The following is an 11,084-nucleotide window of genomic DNA, read 5'->3' as shown; positions in this document are numbered from 1 at the left end:
CAGAATAAGAATCCCTACACCGCTCTGAGCAGGACACGTAATCCAGCACCTGCTGCTCGAGGCCATTGCCAAGACCATACATGAAGCAAAGACGGAAGTAACATCTTTGCAAGAAGCCTCTTGGCACCTCAGACAACTTCCTGTAAGTCTGGAAGGCCTCATCTTCAAGAACCATCGTCTGGAGAAATAATTGTAATTCCTGGGAATATCATATCAATAATGACTAACTACAACAGAAATAATTTAGGCTTAAAAATGATCTTTGGGGCTATTTTAAGTTTGTTTCCTTTTCACTATTCTGGGGAATGGCTGCCATCTCAAAATTGTTAAATTATAAAAAGGCAAATACGTATTAAAACTATTTCTTCCATTCTCTGTCCCATCTTACGCAGTGGGTGCTGCTCTGCTTTCTCTTGGGTTCTGGGCTGAGTGGAGCAGAGGCAGCTCTTGCTGCAGGGCCTGGCTGCAGAGGCTGTGCTGTTTCTTCCACCCTGGGCACAATACCAGAGTCTCCCTGAAATGCTGCTCAACATGTACTTGTATTCTTGAATTTAACATTGAGAACATTATCTGAGAGGCTGCTATTCCAGTTTTCCAGTGACCCTAGAAGCGGAGATGATAACTCAAGTGCCATAGGATGCCTGTGGAGTCTGATATCAGAGATGCTTTAGTCATCTGTTGTTGCCATGGACTTGCTTTGTGCTCACTCCCAAAACTTATTTAAAATCTCTCTCTGCTCTCTTTCATATGGCCCATGATTAAGTTATCCAAGTTAAGCAGCCAAAAGCAATCAAAGATGATGGGAATAAAGACAAGAGATGGTTCTATTTACAATGCAAATGATCTGGTTCACTTTCAAATAAAAGAACAAATCAAATTAGCTGCTCTCCAAATCGAGAGGAAGGCACTGCACAGACCCATCGGCAGCTATCAGAGGAGGTTCTCCAGCGATCTTGGCTCTGGGGAGGGCTTCAAACAAATTTCACTGTAGCAAGGGTTGAATTCTCTACATGTAATTGGAGTGGAAAAAAATATTGAATATATTGAATGCAATGGAAATGTGCTTCATTACAACATGACAAAATGCAAGTGCCAAGTGGCTGTCAGGATGCCTCAGTGCGCAAATGACAAATGCCCTGGGGAAATGATTCAAAGTAACAAGGACAGCATTTATTAGCACTTCTACAACCTTGGATGCTCAAAGAATGGCTGTTGTACTTAATTCAAAGTTTCCTCTTCAAGTGGGAAGATGGGCACAGCAGGAATTGCTCATAGGAGGAGGGCTGGGGCGGGGAGGGGCAAGGGGTAGAGGTACTCTGAACACTGGGTTATTTTCCCAACTCATTGCCAAGTGTCTCTCCCCCTAGAATTTCTCAGAAATGCTAACTATCACTCAGCGCTTCATCTTGCTTGTAATAAGCTCTGTCTGTGTTATTTTAAGTCTCTTGTACAGTATAACAGCCTGCCTTGCTAGCTGGACAGGCTGTCTTGATGTAAGAATATAAATATACAGTTCTCTGATAGCCAGACTATTATCCCCCTCCAAAGGATCTTGTGAGTTCATGGAAGAATAGTGGGTGGAGAGAAGATAAAAATCCATCTTCTTAGTAAAACAATTTCTTTAAAAAAATGGCCCTCTTTTACACCCCAGGAATGTCTTCCAGTTCACCGAAATCACTTTTCTCTCTTATCAATGTAGCAAGCACATCAGACAGAGTATAAGTTGCTGTGTCTTTCTTTAAAAAAATTTATTTTATTGTTTTTTAACTGGCAAATAATAATTATACATATTTGTAAGTGGAGGAGCTAATGAAATTTCACCCCAAAGTATGATGACTTGGTATAGAGAATACTTTGAATAAAAGACCATTTGAGATTAGAAAGCATTTGGAAGGTGCTTCCCTCTATCTGCATAAAACTGGACTGACCTGATCAGAAGATCAAAGAGAGCAACTGACTTCTTCTCCTCTCCTGGTCACCCCAATGTACTGCAAGAAAGAAGATCAAGAATGCTAGCAAATCTGGCCCAAATCATTTAATATGGGCTCTCAGGTTAATGTACAAGTCAATACGTCTCCCCAGCTATTCATCCTCCTTAGCAACCACTTGTTGGTCCTGAACTCCACATTTGCCCCTCTCTTCTAAGGCATATATACAAATATCTGAACTGCGTTGAGTGATTGGGTAATCACTCTTGTGATCCTCTCCATGCTGATGGTGTTCTCTTATTAACCTGCCTTAACTGTGAGTTGATCTTTCAGCAAACTTTCAAGGATAAAAGCGCAAGTTTCCCCTCACCCCTGCAGAGGGTACAGTTCTGAGTTTCAATACATCCTTGCCTCAAACATTCATTGCTTTTCTTGTGGTCAGAACATTAAAAATCTTCTTTTCTAGCCATTTTGAAATAAAACATACACTGTTGTTAACTCCATCTGCATGATGTAATCACCTTTCTGTGCCAAGCACACCAGCACTATTCCTCCTATTGAACTATGACTCTGTACCTGTCCACCAATCTCTCCCCATCCCTTCTTCCTTCTCTCTTCCCAGCCTCTGTTAACTCTACTTTCTATTTCTATGAGATCAGTATTTTTAGATTCCACATATGACAGATGTTCACAGAAAAGAAGCCATAGTCTGTAAAACAATTTTAAAAGGTTTATTCTAAGCCAAATTTGAGGACCATGGCCCTGGGCTGTGCCTAAAAAGCCTTGAGAAAGTGGACTCACTGTGGTTAGGTTACAGTTTGGTTTTATACATTTCAGGCAGACAGGAGTTACAGGTAAAGTCATAAATCCGTACATGGAAGATATACATTGGTTTGGCTGAACAAGGTGGAACGTCTCAAAGCCGGGCTTACAGGTTAGAAGTTATATTTCACAGGAGTAGCATGTACTTGGTTAACTAGGTCACACTCACCCAAAATTTCTTGTTTTGCTTCAGGGCCCTTTCCAACTATCTTGTTCAGCAGGCTGTAATTCTCTCCTACCTCTCTTTAACCTCCTTTCATCCCTAAATATAATTTACTTCAATCCTGGTTGTATTTGGAAATTCCTAGTAAGGATTGTTTTTTGATAAACTCTTGCATTAACATTATTATTAATGATCAAACACCTTACAGTACACCTAATTATCATTATTGAATGGGAGTTCTTCTTGTGGTCGAGGATATGTTTATTTTAAGATTCAGTCCACCACCCCACCCCAGTCTTGTATGAGAGTAGTGGGGGAGATGTAGGAGTGTGGTTCATTGTCAAGATGAGGAAGCCAAGGCCAAAACTCTGTTCCCAAAACAGCAAGTGGAACACAGGAAGTTTCATGAAAAGTAGGAGTAACTGAAGATATGGCTAGAACACGATAAATGGTGATGGATTCCTTAGGGAGTTGACAGAAACTTAGTTATGAATTGTTTGAAAAACCCTAGGATGGGATGGGGAACCTATAGACTGAAGGCCACAGGTGGCCTCCTAGACCCTTCATAGTAGCCTTTGGACTAAATCCAAATTTTATAGAACAAAGGCTGCCCTGAAGGATCTAGAAGGTCATCTGTGGCCTGAAGGCCATAAGTTCCCCTTCCCAGCCCTAGGGAGATGCTCAGAAATAGCTGGGAAATTTTTGAATAGTGGATGTGTTTTTATTAATTAATCAAAAATTAATTTTTATTTTTCTTATTGGGATCCTATGTGGTCTGGGAAAGAAAAGGTAAAAAAAGGATTCATAGCACAGAAAGGAAAATTTAAGATTACCAAGCTTAATGCTCTCCTTTAAAAAGCAATAAAATAGAATTTTTAGAAAAGTCTCTTGAAGATCAGCTGATCATATTCTCTCATCTATTTTACAGGTGAAAAACCGGAAGCAGGAATGCAGCAGGGCTGGACTTCCTGTGGCTATATTGTCGGTTGTTCTGGAAGCCTCCCCACCAGCCTGGTAAGGAATGCTGTCTACTTCACAGGATTCAAAGACACATGGCTATAGGGCCCTGTCAGAGCAAAAGAATAAGACTTTTGAGCAATAAACTTTATTTATTTTATTTTATTTTATTTATTTATTTTAAAATGTGGAACGCTTCATGAGTTTGTGTGTCATCCTTGTACAAGGGCCCTGCTAATTTTCTCTGTAGCTTTCCAATTTTAGTATATGTGCTGCTGAGCGAGCACTGAGCAATATACTTTTTCATCTTCACTTCAACTATTGTGTTGTGACTTCAGGATGAAACAATTACTAAACTGAAATATTTAAATTCCAAAGTTTAACAAAACGGTAAAATAAAAAGTAACTTCTGTTTCTATTCAACCAATAATGCAAAGCAAAATAGGGGACTCTTGAGATATTCATTTGACACGCCTTCAAGAAGTATTTTACAGGAATAAAAACATTTTGTTTCCTGTCCTCCAGAGGCTATCATTCCAAATCGGAAGGTGGGATTTGGGCAAAAAGAAACTACAGCGCGACATAGGGAGTGTCCAGCATGTGCCAGGCGCAGGACTAGACGTTACAGAGAACACACACTTGAGAAAGAAATTCCATGCACTAGGGGGAATGCCAAGGAATGACATATGAAAAGTAGGAGCAAGGATCTATTTTCTGGCAGAAAAACATAATAAAGAGAGGAAAAGAATAACAACAGTGCTGAAAACAACTACCATTTGTTGAGCACCTACTGTGTTGCATGTTTTAGCTAATTAATTTCTCATGATAATCCTGTTAGGGCAGCATGGTGATGGCTGGAGGCAGTCACTGACATAATTGAGGAAAATAAGAACAAGCAAAGTTTTACAAGACAGGAAATGTTCAGTTTAACTGTTTGGACAGCAAACTGGGCCTCACCTTAGAGATTGCAGGCCTTGAAGAAAGCACAGGCTCTAGATTTTATATACAACTTTTGATGGGTGTCAGCTGTTGTCCTATACCATGTTCCCATAACAATTCCTATCTATCTGTCCACATCAGAAAGTCCCAGAGACATTAATCACTTCCTCTGCACAACAAGCTCCCCCAAACAACTCACCAGTAAGATCTTGTACCTGCAAGGTCTCAGTTTGAGATTAGCCCCGTTCCTGCAACAACCCAAGTCAGCCTGACTCAAGCCAGTCCAAAACTACCTATCTGCATTCACCATCCACCCTGCTTATGGCTAGCTAACTGCCTAACCCAGGGGTCCTCAAACTGCGGCCCGCGGGCCAGATGAGGCGGTGTGATTGTATTTGTTCCCGTTTTGTTTTTTTAGTTCAAAATAAGATATGAGCAGTGTGCATAGGAATTAGTTCATAGTTATTTTTGTTTTGTTTTGTTTTGTTTTTTAACTATAGTCCAGCCCTCCAATGGTCTGGGGGACAGTGAATTGGCCCCCTGTTTAAAAAGTTTGAGGATGCTGGCCTAACCTAACAATCTTACCAAGAATTTACTATTATCTCTACTTAAAAGCTGGGGAAACTGAGGGAGTTAAAGGAACTTGTTCAAGTACATACAGTAAGTAGTTTAAGCTCAGTTCTATTTGATTCCAAAGTTTCAGCTGTTACCACAAATGATTTCTAACAAAGCAGGGAAAATGCAATTGGCATTCAAGACTCCTGAAGGATTCAGAATGGTGCTAGTTGGATGTCAGTGGGAACTCAGAGGTACGTGTCCCCTTGTACAGCTGGCATGAACAAGCTGGGCAAAGGTTCTGTCTATTAAATATTTCTCTCCTGTTACAACCTGAGAAAGTTAGAAAAATATAAGAGGTTGATGCATAATACATTTCCTTTAATAAACATGTATTTAGAATCACTAAGTTTAAAAAAGAGCTTAGAATCATTACATGATGACTTTTAAGTCATTATGGATGTGTGGAAACGCTTAGCACTATTTAAGTAGTATTTTTTAATTAAATATGTGTGAAATCTGGCTTCTGTTTTTTAATGGCCTCCCACAATATCCATCCAAAAAATATTGGAAGTGATTTTATTAGTCTCATTCTTGTGTAATGAGACATGTTTGCCATCCATGTGCCCAAGGGATCGGGTGAAGCACTCAACATCCTGTTAGGGAAACTGCCGTCCACCTTCCGAGAAGAAACCTCAGCGCTGCCTGGTACAGGTCCAGCTCGGAGGCCGTCGGAACGGTGGAACCGGAGCACCGCAGGCAGGACCGCTTCCATTCTTCATTTCTTGAATCCTGTCTCTGCCAGTACCTTTGCTTGAGATGAAAGGCCAGATTGCTATCTGGAATCCCTATGTTAAAGCTAATAATTATCCTTTCTATTTCTCTTTTTCTTTTACTGCTGTTGCCATCTGGGGTAAAACTTCCTAACTGGCCAGGAGGAATCTTGAATGGAATTTGTTCCTTATGTGACTGCCAAGGAACAGGCAGACAGTGATCTTTCTGGTTTGGTTGAAGAGCAGCGTTTCCCAGAGACAGGAGGTCCCTCCAGCTGTCTATGGTTGAGTGGCTTCTTCAGGCCTGGGAGCAGAGAAACCCAGAGTTGTGTCCCCCATGGAAGGACAGCGTTAGCTAACGGCAGGGAAGCACCCGGAAAACATGTGCTCAGATGTGCGTGGATGGCAGTGAAAATGTGTGTGCAATCAGCTTCCTGAAGAGAATATTGCTGTTGGGAATGACCTGGGTTTCTGTCTTAAGTAAATCCTGCTTGCACGCACCCTCGGTCAGTAGGAACTGCCCTTGTGTCTTTCAAGGGCAAGTTTCAGCAAGTGTGGAGCAGCAGAGGGAGCTGGGGGATCCAGCCCTTCCTTGTCAAGTGAGCCTAGGAAAGCCCCGCATCCCCAGATGAACGTCAGTTCAAGTAAAAAGTCGGGGTAAGACCTAGGCTCCTGGGGGATTTGGTGGGTTAAACGGGCTCGAGATTAGAATAGTTAGACCCTCCTTGTTTTAACTCATTTACAGAGGTACATTGCAAACACTTCTGTGTCTTTCCTCTTTATCCAGAAGAGATTTTACCCCCAATGTACCCTTTATTGAGAGCCGCAGCTGACTAGACTTTCCCATGGGGGAGAATCTTCTTCTCTTTTCCTTTCTCAGATTTTGGTGTCTTCACCACCATCAGTGCCATGAATATCAACATCGTTATCTCTAAGACGTTTATCACGAAACTGGCAAAACCCACACCGTCACATCATCACAAACACCGATTGAATTGGTTTTTGAGGGAATGTTTCCAGGTCTCTAGAACGTTGATGTAAGGAGAACCGTGTCTTCACTCGAGAGACTTGGGGTGGCGGTGTCCCTTCTGGCTCTGCACCAGCTCACGGGAAGGGCTCCCGGGTGTGGCTCTGCTGAGCCGCCCCTTCAGTCCCAGACTCCGCAGCGGGGCTGCGGCGGCTTCCTGCAGGTGCCTGGCGCTGGCGCTGAGCTGAGCGTGGAAACCAAGTCTTAGGCAGGAGCTGAAAGAGACTGGCAGGGGGAGGGCACATCAAAGGGCTTCCCCGGAGGAGGCTGACAACGCTGACTGTGCCTTCCCGTCGCTCCGCCCCACTCCAGCCATCGTCCAGTTCTCCTTCCTCAGGATGGCTGGGGCGGATTCTTTCTGGATTCTTCTGTCAAGGCGGATTCTTTCACCTTTGGGCTCCGCACGTCACAGACACTTGAAATTCGTTTCTACCCGAGACAAAAGCCAACTGGATTAGAGCCTGAGAACAAATCACGGAATAAAAGTGATTTGTTGACAAAAAAGCCTCCATAACTCCTAAAAGAAAAAAATGCTAGACCGGGGCCTGCTCGTGCCGCCTTCCCTCGGTCTTTGTATTAATCTCTATTTTCATTTCACTTGAAGAAAAGCTGATGCGTCGCTCACAAGGTGAGGCGTCAAGGGACTAAGCATTAACGTTCCAAAAGTCAGCTGCCGGAGGAAGGGTCAACTCTGTCCGACGCAGAGGAATGCCCTGCATGAATCTTTCCACACCGCGAGGAGTTTGTTCAGCTTTTCAGAAGGGAAGGAGTCACTTTTTGCACTGGATGCATTAGAAAGTGTCCACCTGTGGCTGCGACAGAGAAGCATTCTGAGGTACCGGGGTGACAAGAACCATGCAGGACGCACAGGTGACAGCCAGACCTCACGCTGACTAAGGGTTTTGCCACTTCCTTGGTGAGCAAGGAACCAGGAACTATTATTGGGATCCAGAGACAGTTCTTGAGAATTTGTTGGTTTTTGCTATTTGTTTGCTTGTTTGTTTGTCTGTTTTTGAGACAGTCTCTGTTGCCAGGCTAGAGTGCATGGCATCAGCCCAGCTCACAGCCACCTGAAAGTCCTGGGTCAAGTGATGCTCCTGCCTCAGCTTCCCAAACAGTAAAATTTATTGTTTATTTAGCCCCTCATACTAACCCTGTCCTTCCCACCACAGGACCTTTGCGCATGTTATTTCCCTTGTCTGGAATGAGTTCTACTATCTTCTTTTCCCCTTAATTTCTAATCATGCTTTACCTCCTAACATCACTTCTGCAAGAAATCTGGCCCCTGAAGGGCCTTCCCTAAGGGGAGTGGGACTCCAGAAAACACATTTTTGAAGGCCACTGTTAATATAAACATTTTAATTTAAAAAATATGTTACAGAATTTAAGTGCAAAGTCCATGTAAATCTTAGAATAATAGGAGAGAAGTTTTAGGTATTTGTGTAATTTCTCAGCAGAACGTGTGAAAGTCTTTAGAATGTCCACGCACCATCTCACTCCGTTTGGGTTTAGGAATCATCTGTCCACAATGGGGGTAAATGTGCCCCTGGCTAATTTCATACATCCCAAGGTGAGAAAAATGTAGCAACTCACAGCACCATAACTCTTCAGAATGTTTGATTGAAATAATACAGATCTTCTTGCCACCGTGCTTCCTTAATATTATTCATTAAATGCTGGTAACATCATTGCCTGGACATCACATCACCCATTGGCAGTGTTGGAGTACTGGCTACTAACAGCTCTTTCAAAGGGCGTCAAGGTGCTTTGTTGGTGGTGACTACAAATATAGGACTTCCCCAGAGCACACAGGAAAAATGCGAATGGTATCTTTATTTTCTTCCTACATTAAATTTACCGTTGGGAATAGAACAACACATCTTCTAACCATGACCTCTCTGGAATTTGTTAGGCTGTAATTACCGTGTTTCTGGAATGTGTTCTTATAGTAGCCACCATGCCTCTGGCTTCCACATATCACTACGAGGGGAGAACAGGAGGGGGTGGGTGGCGTGGTCCTGCTCAAAAGGAATGTGTGCAGAGCAAGGGACTTGAGAGCCCTGGAGGAGGTAACTGCAGCTGCTCCCCATGGAGGACTACCCAACAAGTGACATGGAGCCTGTGTAGGAGGTGAGGCGACAATTCTGGGCACCAGCAGTGAGGGTGCGCAGGATACAGTATGTGTTACACTCCGCTCTCTGGTCTTATAGTCTGGGAGGTAGCACCACGGTTGGAACATGTACATGTGACAGCCAGTACAGGACCCCAGACCCACACATGGGGCTCACGGCCAAGGAAACTTGCCCTATGTGTAGGGTGAGTGAGAGTCATCAAACCCAGCACCACCTCAGCACTACTCTGATCGTGTGGAAGCAGAGGACAGAGGAAGGCAGCCCCTGACAGCTAGGAGCCAATCTGGTGCACTCGGTGAGGCTTTGACGTCTTGTCACTGAACGTGAACAATTTCAGAAACATTAACATCAAACAAGGCCACTCTGTCATCATGCCTGAATGTGGTAACGTCAGACAAAATACCAACATACCCTCTGCCTGCAGAGCTGTCACCATGGCTGGCCACATGGCAAGGAATGTGGGTGGCCTCTAACAGATGAGCCAGCCCTGTTTGACCTTCAGCAAGGAAATGGGGCCCTAGGCCCTACACTTTCAAGGAACTGAATTTGGATAGCTGATAACCTGAATGAGCTGCTAACCTGAATGGGATTCTTCCCATATCTTCCAGAGAGAAGTACAGTCTGGCTGACACCTTAATTTCATTCTAGTTAAGACACTGACTAGATAATCCAGTCACACTGTCCTAGGACTTCCAACCTATAGAATTGTGAACTAATACAGAGATGTTGTTTGAAGCCTCTAAAGCATATGGTAGCTTGTTATTCAACAACAGAAAACTGATACAGTCTAGAGTTCATGCTCTTGTTTAAGATTCTTCATTTATTTCTGTTTCTACAGTGTATCACACTGTAGCATCCGGTTACAAATAATTTTTGGCAACAATGTCCAGGTCACTGGTCCACTAAATGACCAGACTTCACCCCTATACAGTATAACAGAAATCATGTAACAGAATTCAACTTGTCTGAAATCTATTGAAAGAAGAACAATTAAAAATAAAAATAAATATGCCGAGGGTGGTGGGTTCAAAACCAGCCCCGGCCAAACTGCAACAAAAAAAAAAAAAAAAAAAAGCCGGGCGTTGTGGCGGGTGCCTGTAGTCCCAGCTGCTCGGGAGGCTGAGGCAAGAGAATCGCGTAAGCCCAAGAGTTAGAGGTTGCTGTGAGCCATGTGACGCCACGGCACTCTACCCGAGGGAGGTACAGTGACACTGTCTCTACAAAATAAAATAAAATAAAATAAAAAAAAATAATAAAAATAAAAAAATCTTCTGGAGTTATTCTTTCAATAGTGAATTTGTATGCAGTGTGCTCTGTCTGTTCATATCCTATGAATAACAATGATTTCTTCAAATAAACCAACCTCTGTTTCTCTCCCTTTCATCCAGGCCTCAGTGCCACAGTTTCTCACACCCCCATCCATGCCACGCCTGCACAGACGCCCCAGGTTTTACGTGTGGCCTCATATTTGTTTGCAAATTATCTAACCCTCCTGAGGGTAATGCTTTTGTTTTTACTTTCATAAAGTTCTGTCTGAGAAGTGTGTTGTGTGCACCTGAGTGTATGCTTGTGTGTGACTTCAAACTGTAGATCGTTTTCAATTTATTAAACTTAAATATCTGAATTAAGAAATGGATTTTTTATCTTTGCAATTTTGTCTTTTCATAGCATATTTTTGACTATCCAGTTGCTAAGTATTTAGAAAACCGAAATAAATAAATACATGGCGTTTTTGTTCCAAAGACGGTTCGGATAGGTAGGCAGGACTGCCCGAATCAATGCTTAAAA

General features: G+C 42.9%; 1 non-coding gene across 1 annotated transcript; it reads right to left on the bottom strand.

The window, feature by feature from the left end:
* Positions 1 to 4,051: 4,051 nt before the first annotated feature.
* LOC128586928 (U6 spliceosomal RNA) lies at positions 4,052 to 4,157 on the bottom strand. Its single transcript, XR_008380385.1, has one exon. It is a non-coding gene; the product is annotated as a U6 spliceosomal RNA (small nuclear RNA).
* Between the last annotated feature and the right edge of the window lie 6,927 nt (positions 4,158 to 11,084).

This window comes from Nycticebus coucang, chromosome 5, assembly GCF_027406575.1.
Source record: "Nycticebus coucang isolate mNycCou1 chromosome 5, mNycCou1.pri, whole genome shotgun sequence".
Taxonomy (NCBI): domain Eukaryota; kingdom Metazoa; phylum Chordata; class Mammalia; order Primates; family Lorisidae; genus Nycticebus; species Nycticebus coucang.
This window is presented reverse-complemented; position numbering and strand designations above follow the sequence as displayed.